At 46.7% G+C, this 11,100-nt stretch overlaps 1 long non-coding RNA gene across 1 annotated transcript; it reads right to left on the bottom strand.

Annotated features, from left to right (window-relative positions):
* Positions 1 to 4,375: 4,375 nt before the first annotated feature.
* LOC309847147 lies at positions 4,376 to 11,100 on the bottom strand. The gene is made up of 3 exons (XR_014302332.1): positions 10,796 to 11,100; positions 8,048 to 8,718; positions 4,376 to 5,118 (listed from the first exon to the last, which is right to left on the bottom strand). It is a non-coding gene; the product is annotated as an uncharacterized lncRNA (long non-coding RNA).

Raw genomic sequence — 11,100 nt, 5'->3', positions numbered from 1 at the left:
GGGACACTTCTGGGCCCTGCCCTCCCCCATTAAAGTGTTTCTCTAACATCACCCAAGACATTTATGGGTATTGCAAGTTTTGATTATTTTGTGTCCTTCGTAAGTTTCATTTAAGCAAGCAATTGGCTCTCAAATGGCATACATTGTACCACAGTGTCTGGAAATTTTCTGGTCCAAAATCTCAGTAGCTGCTACTGGGTGGTTCTCATGGGCTTTTTGCCAGCAGCTCAGCCTGTGGTCCATACAAGTCTACTATATGGAAAACTTTTGGTACCAGCATTCCATTCTTTAACATGTCACTATCAAGTGGTAAACTTTTTGTCCACCAGGTATCCTTTATTGTTCCAAAGTAACAACCTGTATCATACTTGGATAATCTCATAGGTTCCCATTTAGCATGCTTAATCAGCATTGGCTGAAGGACAAATTTGCATGCCTTCTGGTTTATAATACTAGGTAGGGGAAGCATTCCTCAATCAGACGTAATATTCATTCTCATCATATACTTAGGTAAAGGAGACACAATCACTTCTCTGTTTAAACATTCCAGTTCTCTTTTTTCCAGATTATGTCAATGAAGCAGCTTTATGCTTAATACAAGATTTTATGGGCAACATTCCATCAAATATTCAACATACCACACTGATACAAAGATGAGATTCAAAATATTTTTAAGCAGTTTACATTTAATTTTTTTAAATTAAAGTGCAATGTATTATTGGTTTCCTACATAAAGGTCTGTGATTCATCAGTCTTATATAATACCCAGTGCTCATTACATCCCACGCCCTCCTTAATGTCCATCACCCAGTTACCACATCCCTCCACCCACCTCCCCTCCAGCAACCCTCAGTTTGTTTCCTATGATTAAGAGTCTCTTACAGTTTTTCTCCCTCTCTGGTTTCACCTTATTTCATTTTTTTCCTCTCTTTCCCTATGATCCTCTTTTGTTTCTTAAATTCCATGTATCAGTGAAATCATATAATAATTATCTCTGATTGACTTATTTTGCTTAAAATACCCTCTAGTTCTTTTTTAAAAGATTTTATTTATTTATTTGACAGACAGAGAGATCACAAGTAGGCACAGAGGCAGGCAGAGAGAGAGAGGGAAGCAGGCTCCCCCCTGAGCAGAGAGCCCGAAGCAGGGCCCGATCCCAGGACCCTGAGATCATGACCTGAACTGAAGGCAGAGGCTTAACCCACTGAGCCACCCAGGTGCCCAATACCCTCTAGTTCTATCTAATTTGTAGCAAATGGCAAGATTTCATTTGATGGCTGAGTATAATAGATATGTATTACATACATATATGTATATAATCTATCGATTATCTATCTACCTATAACATCTTCTTTATCCAGTCATCTATCGATGGAAATCTGAGCTCTTTCCATAGTTTGGCTATTGCGGACATTGCTATTGTAAACATTGGGGTGTGGGTACCCCTTCAGATCACTACATTTCTATCTTTGGGGTAAATACCCAGTAGTGCGATTGCTGGTCGTAGGGTAGCTCTATTTTCAACTTTCCGAGGAACCTCCATATTGTTTTCCAGAGTGGCTGCCCCAGCTTGCATTTCCACCAACAGTGTAGGAGGGTTCCCCTTTCTCTGCATCCTTGCCAACATCTGTTGCTTCCTGACTTACTAATTTTAGCCATTCTGACTGTTGTGACATAGTATCTCATTGTAGTTTTGATTTGTAATTTCCCTGATGCCCAGTGATGCTGAGCATTTTTTCATGTGTCTGTTGGCCATTTGGATTCCTTCTTTAGAGAAATGTCTGTTTCTTTAGTGAAATATCTTCTGCCCATTTCTTGATTGGATTATTTTTTCTTTGGGCGTTGAGTTTGATAAGCTCTTTATAGATTTTGGATACTAGCCCTTTATCTGATATGTCATTTGCAAATATCTTCTCCCATTCTGTCAGTTGTCTTTTGGTTTTGTTGACTGTTTCCTTTGCCATGCACCAGCTTTCTATCTTGATGAAGCCCCAATAGTTCATTTTTGCCTTTGTTTCCCTTGCCTTTGGAGACACATCTCGCCAGAAGTTGCTGCTTCTGAAGTCACAGAGGTTGCTACCTGTGTTCTCCTCTCGGATTTTGGTGGGTTCCTGTCTCACTTTTAGGTCTTTCATCCATTATGAGTCTATTTTTGTGTGTGGTATAAGGGAATGGTCCAGTTTCATTCTTCTGCATGTGGCTGTCCAATTTTCCCAACACCAGAGATTCAAAATTTATAACTTTCCCTATAGAATACATGCGTTTTCCTAAACACATATAGTAAAACCCATAGCATATTAATACAGTAATTGAAAATACATTAACACAATATGTGATATACATATATTGATTTTTCTCCACTTTATGTAGAAAACCCAAGCTCCGTTTTTTAAAAATTCCATTTTCACCTAAACTTGCACCTTAATCCCATCAGCCATTGCATCCCCGTATGTTCCCAACCTAACCTAAACTCACTGCTAGGAATTCACTAACAGATTTGGAATCATACTGCATTGAGCTCCTATGTCAAGAAGTCCCAGGAAATTTTCTTCTCCACCTCTTGGCCATTTTACGTCCACATGTGTATATGGCTTTGGATCTCAAGTCAGAAATTGGGCCAAGGGACCTTGCCTCTTTGTCTGTCCTTATCTTAATTAGTTTGTGGGACCACTGCCGCAGGCTATTTGAGATGGGGCATCTCATTATGGTCTTTGCCTTCTGGCTTTTAAAATTCTTCCAAACTAGGGAGAATAAAGCATATTTCTTTAAGGCCCTTTAATGTTGGGAAACATTATGTAAGGGTTGCCACTGGTCCATTCAACCTTTCAATATGCTGCATTAAGACTTTTGTTTCGACCCCATTAAAGACCCTGTTATTCGTCCCAGTAAAAAATCTTATTGAGGTTGAAATTAACACAGCATTCAATTAAAATGTATAACTCAGTGGTATTTTGTTTATTCACAATATTGTGAAACTACCAGATCTCTCTAATTTTGAAATCTCGTCACCCCATAAAAACACCAGGTGCCCATTAGGTAATCAGTCTTCATCCTTCTATTCCATCCCCTAGTAAACTCTAAGCTACTTTCTACCTCTGAGGGTTTACTGATTCTGAATACATCCTATAAAAGGAATAATACATGAACTTCTGTAGTATAATGTTTTTGAGATTCATTGAAGTTGTAGCATGTATCAGTACTTCATTTCTTTATGGCTGAATAATATCCTGCTCCAAGTATATAACCATAATTTATCTGTTCATCTATCAATGGAAAAGATGGTTTCCACCTTTGGGCTATTATGAGTAATGCTGCCATGAACACATATATACAAATTTCTGTATGGATATGTGTTCTCTTTTCTTTTTGGTATATATGTAGGAATGGATATGATAATTCTACAGTTAAATTTTATTTATTTATTTGACAGAGATCACAAGTAGACAGAGAGGCAGGCAGAGAGAGAGAAGAGGAAGCAAGCTCCCTGCTGAGCAGAGAGCTCAATGTGGGGCCCGATCCCAGGACCCTGAGACCATGACCCGAGCTGAAGTCAGAGGCCATAACCCACTGAGCCACCCAGGTGCCCCACTACAGTTAAAATTTTGAGGAAACAGTCAAACTGTTTCCACAGTGGTTGCACCATTTTATATGCCCACCAGAAATGTTCTCCATTTATTTCTCTAGATTTTACTCATTTGTCAGAGAGAGAGCACAAGCAGGGGGAGTGGCTGGCAGAGAGAGAAACAGGCAGAGGGAGAAGCAGGCTCCTCACTGAGCAAGGAGCCTGATGCGGGAACTTGATTCCAGGGACTTGATCCCCAGGACCCTGGGATCATGACCTGAGCGGAAAGGCAGACGCTTAACTGACTGAGCCATCAAGGCATTCATTCCCAATATTAACCATTTCTTAAGGACTCTTCAAAGATTTCCATCCTGCTGGGATGATTCCCTTAGCTCTCTCTTTTGTCTTCCCCATTTTCTTCTCAATCACTCTAATTTCCTTAGCCTACTGTCATTTCAACATAACTTTTCCCTTTGGTTGCAGCCCTGATGCTCGTAGTTTTAGCTTGAATCAGTCGAAGTGCATTGGAGTTGGATCTGTTGTTTCTAAATTACCCTGCTAATTTTTATCTCCAGTAACTGACAGCAGTATGCTGTAATTCCATACCATAGGGGACCCACTGCCCATTCAGAAAGCAAAGGTTCATCAAATCCTGCCCCCTCCTCCTTCCTTTACCCAAAGCAACCTTTTGCCATGTGCCACTGAGCCAGCCAGGGTTGTTGTAGTGAATCCCACTCCACATACCTCCTAAATTTGGGGTCCCCAAGACCACTTTCATGTTTCCTAATTAGGACTCACAGAACTCAGAAAAGGTGCTAGGCTCACAGGTCTGGTTTATTTCAGTGAAAGGATACACATTAAAATCAGCAAAGAGAAGAGGTGTATAGGGCATGGTCCAGGGGAGTTCCAGATACGAGGGTCTAGTTTGGGATTGTGTGAATGGTGTATCCTTCTCCCAGCAACAACAAGATGGCAATATGCATGGAGTATTGCCAACTAGGGAAGCTCACGCCAGCCTTGGTGTCCAGGATTTTATGGCAATCAGTTATATAAACATGGCTGATCACCAGGAAGGCTGACTTCTGTCTCCACCTCCTCCAAGAGTCAAGCTGATACCACACAGCCCAAGGCCCCCAACATAAACCAAATTATTAGTCTAGACTATTTGGCATGGCCCAAGGCCCCAGGTAAACATATTAAGCAGGACATTCCAAGGGCTTAGAGGTTATATATTAGGAATTAGAGGCACCAACCAAACCTTCCTTTGGACAAGGTTCATTCTTTACTGTACACAGTGCAGTCATACCTCACCACCAATTCTCTCTACACCACTATCTCCAGTCAATTCCAATTCAACTTAACACTATCCCACGGAGGTCAACTCTGGACAGCCCCTCTTGGCTTGCCTCTTCTCTCCCAAACATGTCAAGCATTGAATGCTGCAGTCTGTCAATGTCAGCCTCACCACAGAAATAAAGCATCTATTCTAAGCTCAGTTTTCACATCAAGAAGAAGTTGGTGGAGATGGATTTATGATATTTCCATGTTCATATGTTCTGGGAAAAAAAATAGAGGAAAAAGACACAAGTGCTCCTCAACCACAATCAAGATGTGGAGGCCGAGAAAAATTAAGGCCATCCCACCTCAGGTTTAGCCTTAGCATAAGTACAGCCATCTTAGCTCCAGCAGCCATCTCAGACCCCTGTGCCCAAGGGCTGAACTTTCCCCTACTTTACTTTAGTTCTAAGAACCCCCACCCTGCTTTAGTAACAGGAAGCCCCACCCTGCTTTAGTAACAGGAACCCATAAATACCCCTGCCTTAACTAAGTTCAGGGTCCTAGTCCCTACTCTGCTGTGTCAGGTATACTTGGGCCCAAGCTTAAGCTTGTCGAATAAACCTCGTGTGATTGCATTTGTGTTGGCTCCTTGGTGGTCTCTTGGATGCAAAAACTCAGGTACAACAAAGAGGCATTTCAAGTGTCAGTAATCATGGAAGGTAAAGAAAAAAAAAGACATTCTGAGTAAATGTTTGCAAGGAATTTAGGACTTTTCAGGGGCCAAGAAGATCAAGAAATAGTCAAGTTCAAAGAGCATCACGCTCCTCAAGAATGATCGGGAGACTTTGGGAGACTGTGCCCGGGAAATTGCCATAAGGTAGATGACATCTGAGTGACTATGACTAGGGCCTTCAGCAAGCAAGTGATGCCCCACACCAGTAAGGATGCAGCTTGCTCAGGCTAGGAAAACCAAGCTTTTAAAGAGCAGCTACTTGATTACATTAACCTCCCATTGGTACAGAGTGCCAGCTCTGGCCCTGGGGCTCAGATGGCCCGGCTCTTGGTATCTCTGAGTCTTATCCCCAGAGCAAGGCCCATCGGGACCTGCAGTCTTCTGGAGGTTGGGGGCCAAGTGGGGAGCTGGAGAAAGTGGCCAGCATCAGTGGGAGCACGCCAAGCTTCAGGCTGCAAGAAGGAGCCAGAAAAAGAACGTAGTCCTAAGAGCTGAGGGAGAGGAAGCTACATGGTCTCAGTGATGGAGAGCATGTCGGAAGGCAGAAAGGACTGTGGGACACCTGGATCAGAAGAAAAAGCCACCCTGCCCAGGCCACTGAGGTCGTTGGGAGTGAGATACTCCCAGTCCTGCCATAGAGCACACAGGTTCCTTCCAAATGAACATGAGTAAAAAGAGAACGAGCTGTTCTGCATGGCTTTAATCCCAGTAAAAAAAAAAAAAAAAAAAAAGGCAAGGGACAAGAAGGCTTACAGCAAAAACCCACAGCAGTCCCAGCTCCTGCGCAAAGTACAGGCCCAGACACAGGTGAAGCGGACTCTGGGGACCGCTGGGGCCTCCTCGGTGCATGTTGGCCTGGGGAATGACCCTGGGGAAGAAAGCCGAATTTCCAAAGTGCAAGGAAAAAGGCAGAACAAGGAGGAATTCTGGGTTCAGGAAGAGCTTTTAGCCTGGAACCTCTGTTCTCTGCTAGGCTCTCTCCTACCCAGACCAGAAGAGAGAGAGAGACAAGTGCCCCACCATGAAGCCATCAAGCAGCCTCTGAGAGCCAGGGCGTCCTCATCGAGCAGAGAAAATGAGAGAGGTCACCACAAAACTCAGATTCAATGCTCAATCTGTCGCATCTAGTCTATTCTACAACCCTCGGGGGCTTCTGCCCTGAGCCATGGTGCTCAAGTCTGGACCAAGGAAATCAGGTTCCTCAGGCCCCTTTCCCAGGGGGGCCAGGCTTGGCTCTGGGTGATGGTTTTTTCCATCAAGTTAGGCGGAAATTCATCCTCGGTTTCCCATGCATAGGGAAATCTCCAGAAGCAGAGTTTGCATGCACGCTGTCAAAATCTAACAGCCCCAACACAGGCATCCTTCAAAGAGGACGGTCTCTTTCCCATAAGCAAAAGGTTCTTAATGTATATATTTCTTCTCTAACAGCCGGGTGCGGTCTTCTGTGCTCGCTCTGTTCGGGACGTAGTTTAGGGTAACCCAGACTGTGGGCTCAGAGCACGAAAGACGGGAACTTTGGCTCTTCCTGACGGACTGCTTTGACTTCCCAAAGGTGACAGGGGTGCAGGGAGAAAGGAACAGTGGGGGTGCACATCTGTGCACGTGTAGGGTGCACTGCACCTGCTCTGAGACACTGTTTAAAATTTCATTTTTTTCCCCTAACAACAAATGCAAATACTGTATAGCCTTCAGAAACTTCTCTCTGTGAGGCCGTAAAACTCCATCCAAAGACAAAGATAAACCAGACTTTGCCCTGCTCCCACACCTCCCATCATTTGGTACAGCTGGGAAGGGGTGTGCGTAGCCAGGTTACCAAGGGCAGACACAACCCGACATCCGCCTTCAGCTTTCAGGAGGGGTAAGGAGCAAGTATGTCTCCATTTCACACCGTCTGGGGAGTTGGGGGGGTCTGGGCCTGCTTTCTTCGTGGCAGGAGACAACAGAATCCCCAGATGGGGAGCAGCAGGCAGCGGCCCCCGCCAGCCCTGGCCATCCTGCTGGAGGCTTGCCACCTGCAGTGTGGACATAAGGGACCAGAAACCCCAGCTCTGTGGTATGAGGTGGGGAGCAGACAGGGAGGTGGCTGTGGGAGCTCCTCCCCGCCTGGCCAACTGCCAGGCATCTCTTACTCAGTGACCCCTTTAAGGTTCCCGAATGCTCTGATGTCCTGTCCTCTCCCAGCCCTAGAGAGGGCTTTGATACCCAGTGTGAGGGCTTCGGGGTGTGACTCTGTGGGGAGTGACCTGGGCCAGCTGGCATGAACTCCCCAGGCCTGGGGTGGGGTTGGGACAGTAAGGCAAGACCATATACTCCTCTTCCTCTCCCTGACAAGAGGGAAAGCCTGGGGAGAGCAGGAAAGGGTCTTCTTAGCAAAACTGAGAGTGAGGAGCGTGTGACATTCACGGCTTTACAAGGAATTTCAGCACACCCACAAGGAGTGCAGGTTACTTCCCAGCACTGCAGTGGGGACTTACTCCATAGCTGGGAACGCAGGCTAAGCTTCCTCTCTTTCTGGTTCCGCGAGCTCCCCCTTCTGACCCCGCAGAAGGAACAATGTCACTGCCACAGGAAGGAGGTGCTGCGTGCGAACTGAGTGGGGGTGGGTGTGGGGAGGGAGGCCTGGTGGGTTCCAGGCTGACCCACTCAGGTCCTAGAATCAAGCTGTGTAGGTATCTGTCAGATCTGTGGTTTCACTCTGACCTTGACAATGAGCAATGAGGTCTCCCGCTGAGTGCATACCCTGAGGAAAGGGGGCCATGGCCTAAGCAGACTCTTCACCTTGGCTGGCCTGAGGGCATGACGGCTGGTCAGAAGCACCAGTCAGGGCTCACCCCTGGGCATGTTCCCTTTGCAGCCACACAGAGTGCCTTGGGGAAGTGAGTCAAAGTGAGGAAACGCTCTGGGGTGGCAAAGTCACCTGCTGGTGAATGACAAGGATGTTTCTGCATACAGGGCTCCATCTCGTGGTCCTCTGTTTGAGCATGAAGACCACACCCATGGGGGTGTTTTGGGCTGGGCTAGCCCTCTCCAGTGAGTGTCCTTGTCTTCCTTACACGGTCTCGATGACATCGTGCAGAATCCTGTCCCTGGTGCAAACGGATGTCCTCCAGGGTGGGAGAGTCCTCTGTGATCCTCCTGTGCCCATCTGTGTGGGGTTCACAAAGAGGTTATGGGTATTAGTTATGCCTTTGGTTTAACTTTGAACTTGACAATGGGGACACTCCACTGAGCTCAACACCTTGAGGAAGGGAAGCATCTTTCCACGGACGCTCTCCAGATGGGCTAGCTTGATGGCATTATCACAGGTCAGAAGGATCTGCCAGCCATCCATGGGGAAAATGTCCCACTTACAGCCTCACAGAGCACCTTGGGAAAAATGAGGACGGTGAGGAAAAATTTGGGGTAGCATGAGTGGTAAGAGTGGAAGGAGGAGGGGGATAGAATGATCAGTCCCTCGAGAGGATGGGCATGCCCAAGAATCGCCATCCCACACATACACGCACACGAGCACACACTCCTCCATGGTCTATCTCCTGGAGAAGGACATGGTGACGCCATCTCTGAAGGGTTTGCATGTGGGATTTGTCTTTAAGCCCAAGAAAAACCTGTGCCTACGTGTCCAGTTTGGGTATTGCCTTCTCTGGGGAAGGGGCATTCGGTGTCTGCCCACCTTCTAACCCCACCTGGTGACAACGGGCAGGATGTCATCAGTGTGCAGAGGTGCTCTCGGTGGGGCTGAGTGGCCCCACTGTGATGTTTGTACGTTCCCTCGGACTCAGACTCGGGTGCATTAGCCATAGCTGTGTCCTGCTTCTTGCCTAACAAGGAGAGGGGCTTGGGGGGCTGGTAGAGGATCCCTACTCTGCCTCATGATGCGTAAATGCTTTTCAGCCTTCCTCCTATGGACACCTCATTCCTTAGATTTTCCTTCTACAATTTTGGTTAGCTTCTCGTTCCTCCCTGAGGACAGGAGGGTAAAGCTCTGAGTTAGGTGAATAAAGACACAGAGGGGAACAAGAGGTCAAATAGTGACGATCCTCCGGAGACGGGCCTTTGGGCGGAGGTTGGGGGGTGGGTAAAAGCATTTGTCCTCTCCTGCGGCTGTTACCGCTGGCTTCTGCAGCGACTTTACTTGTGAGCCCCCTGACTTACACGCCACTGTGGAACCAGGGAGAGGATCAAATAGGGCAAATTCAAATGCCACCGGGCTCACTGTTCTGACTGACATTCAGGCTTTTTTCTTTGGCATGTCTGATCATTTTTAGTTGAAAGCCAGGCATGCTGAATTGGGTGATGTGAACTGAGGTTAAGTAGGCCTTCTCTGTGAGGGCTTAACATTAATTTGGCTAGGAATTGAGCTGTTTTTAATGTTTGCATCCCTCTAGCTTCCAGAAACTTCCAGTGCCTCCAGTGTCCTTGTTGTGGCCCTCTGCTTATGACTTTGGGCCTCCATAGATACTCCTCCTCCCTTTGTGTCCTGTGGCTTTTTCAGTTGTTCCCTCCTACACAGGCTGACTCGGGCCATGGTGTCACCTTGTGGGGAGGGGAGCATTCTGTAATTTTCTGATGACATCTCAAGTCTGGGCCTGTTTCTAGAGGCAGGGACCGTCCCATGTGTTTGTCCAGTGCTGTAGCTTTCTGCCCCCACCTCATTTGTGTAATAACATTTAACATAAATGTAGAACACTTCTAAGAAATCATGTTCCATCTGAAATAGAGAAAATAGAAGCAAAATACGTTCCTTATTTTTAATCGCACAACAAACGTTGTCCTCGTTGAAGATGTGGGTGAGATGGTAGGGTATGTTGACACTACGGATACTTTCACAGCAATAGAAGAAAGGCTTACCGACTTTCTTGAAATGAAAGAGAAACTTGGATATGGTCCAACTAGTAACCAGCTATGTGATGAGACAAGGATGGCAGGTGGACACAAGGCTTGTAAAATCCGTATTGACCCCCTCCCAAAAGTGATTACACCACATGGCTTTTCCTGGCACTGAAGGTGTCCCCAACTCTTTCAAATGAAAGGTCCCAATATTTGTATATTATACCTGGATCGGAGATAAGCTTCCCTTTCTCTGAATTTGGGTCGGGATCACTCCCCAGAAATAATCCGGAATAGGAGCATTAAAACACCAGGTGATTCTTTCGAGCCCCCAAACACCTCTCAGTAAATGGGTACATGTGTGAAATAAGTAAAATGTCTCGCTAAAGCGTTACCTGAGAAACTCAGGAATACAACGACGGGGAAGTCCACGAAACTTACGGCCTTGGGCTCAGCATTTCAGAGAAGAGTCTGGGGAGACGTCAGTCCAACGGGGCTCCCCCATGGCAGAAAGGGGAACCAGGGAAAGACAGCCCTTAACTCATTGTTTGCTCAGTCCCGGCGGGTCTCGCAACCTGAGCGGCGGCCCCACGCGCAACCGGACCTGCGGCAAACCAAGCCTGGCTTCCCGCCGGGGAAGTGTCGCCGCCTCGCCCGGACCCAGGACACCCACGGAGGTGCCGGTTGGTCCTGGCGCGAG

Source organism: Mustela nivalis (genome assembly GCF_964662115.1).
Source record: "Mustela nivalis genome assembly, chromosome: 13".
In the NCBI taxonomy this organism is placed as follows: Eukaryota; Metazoa; Chordata; class Mammalia; order Carnivora; family Mustelidae; genus Mustela; species Mustela nivalis.
The sequence above is the reverse complement of the archived record's forward strand: the minus strand, read 5'-3'. Positions and strand labels throughout refer to the sequence as shown.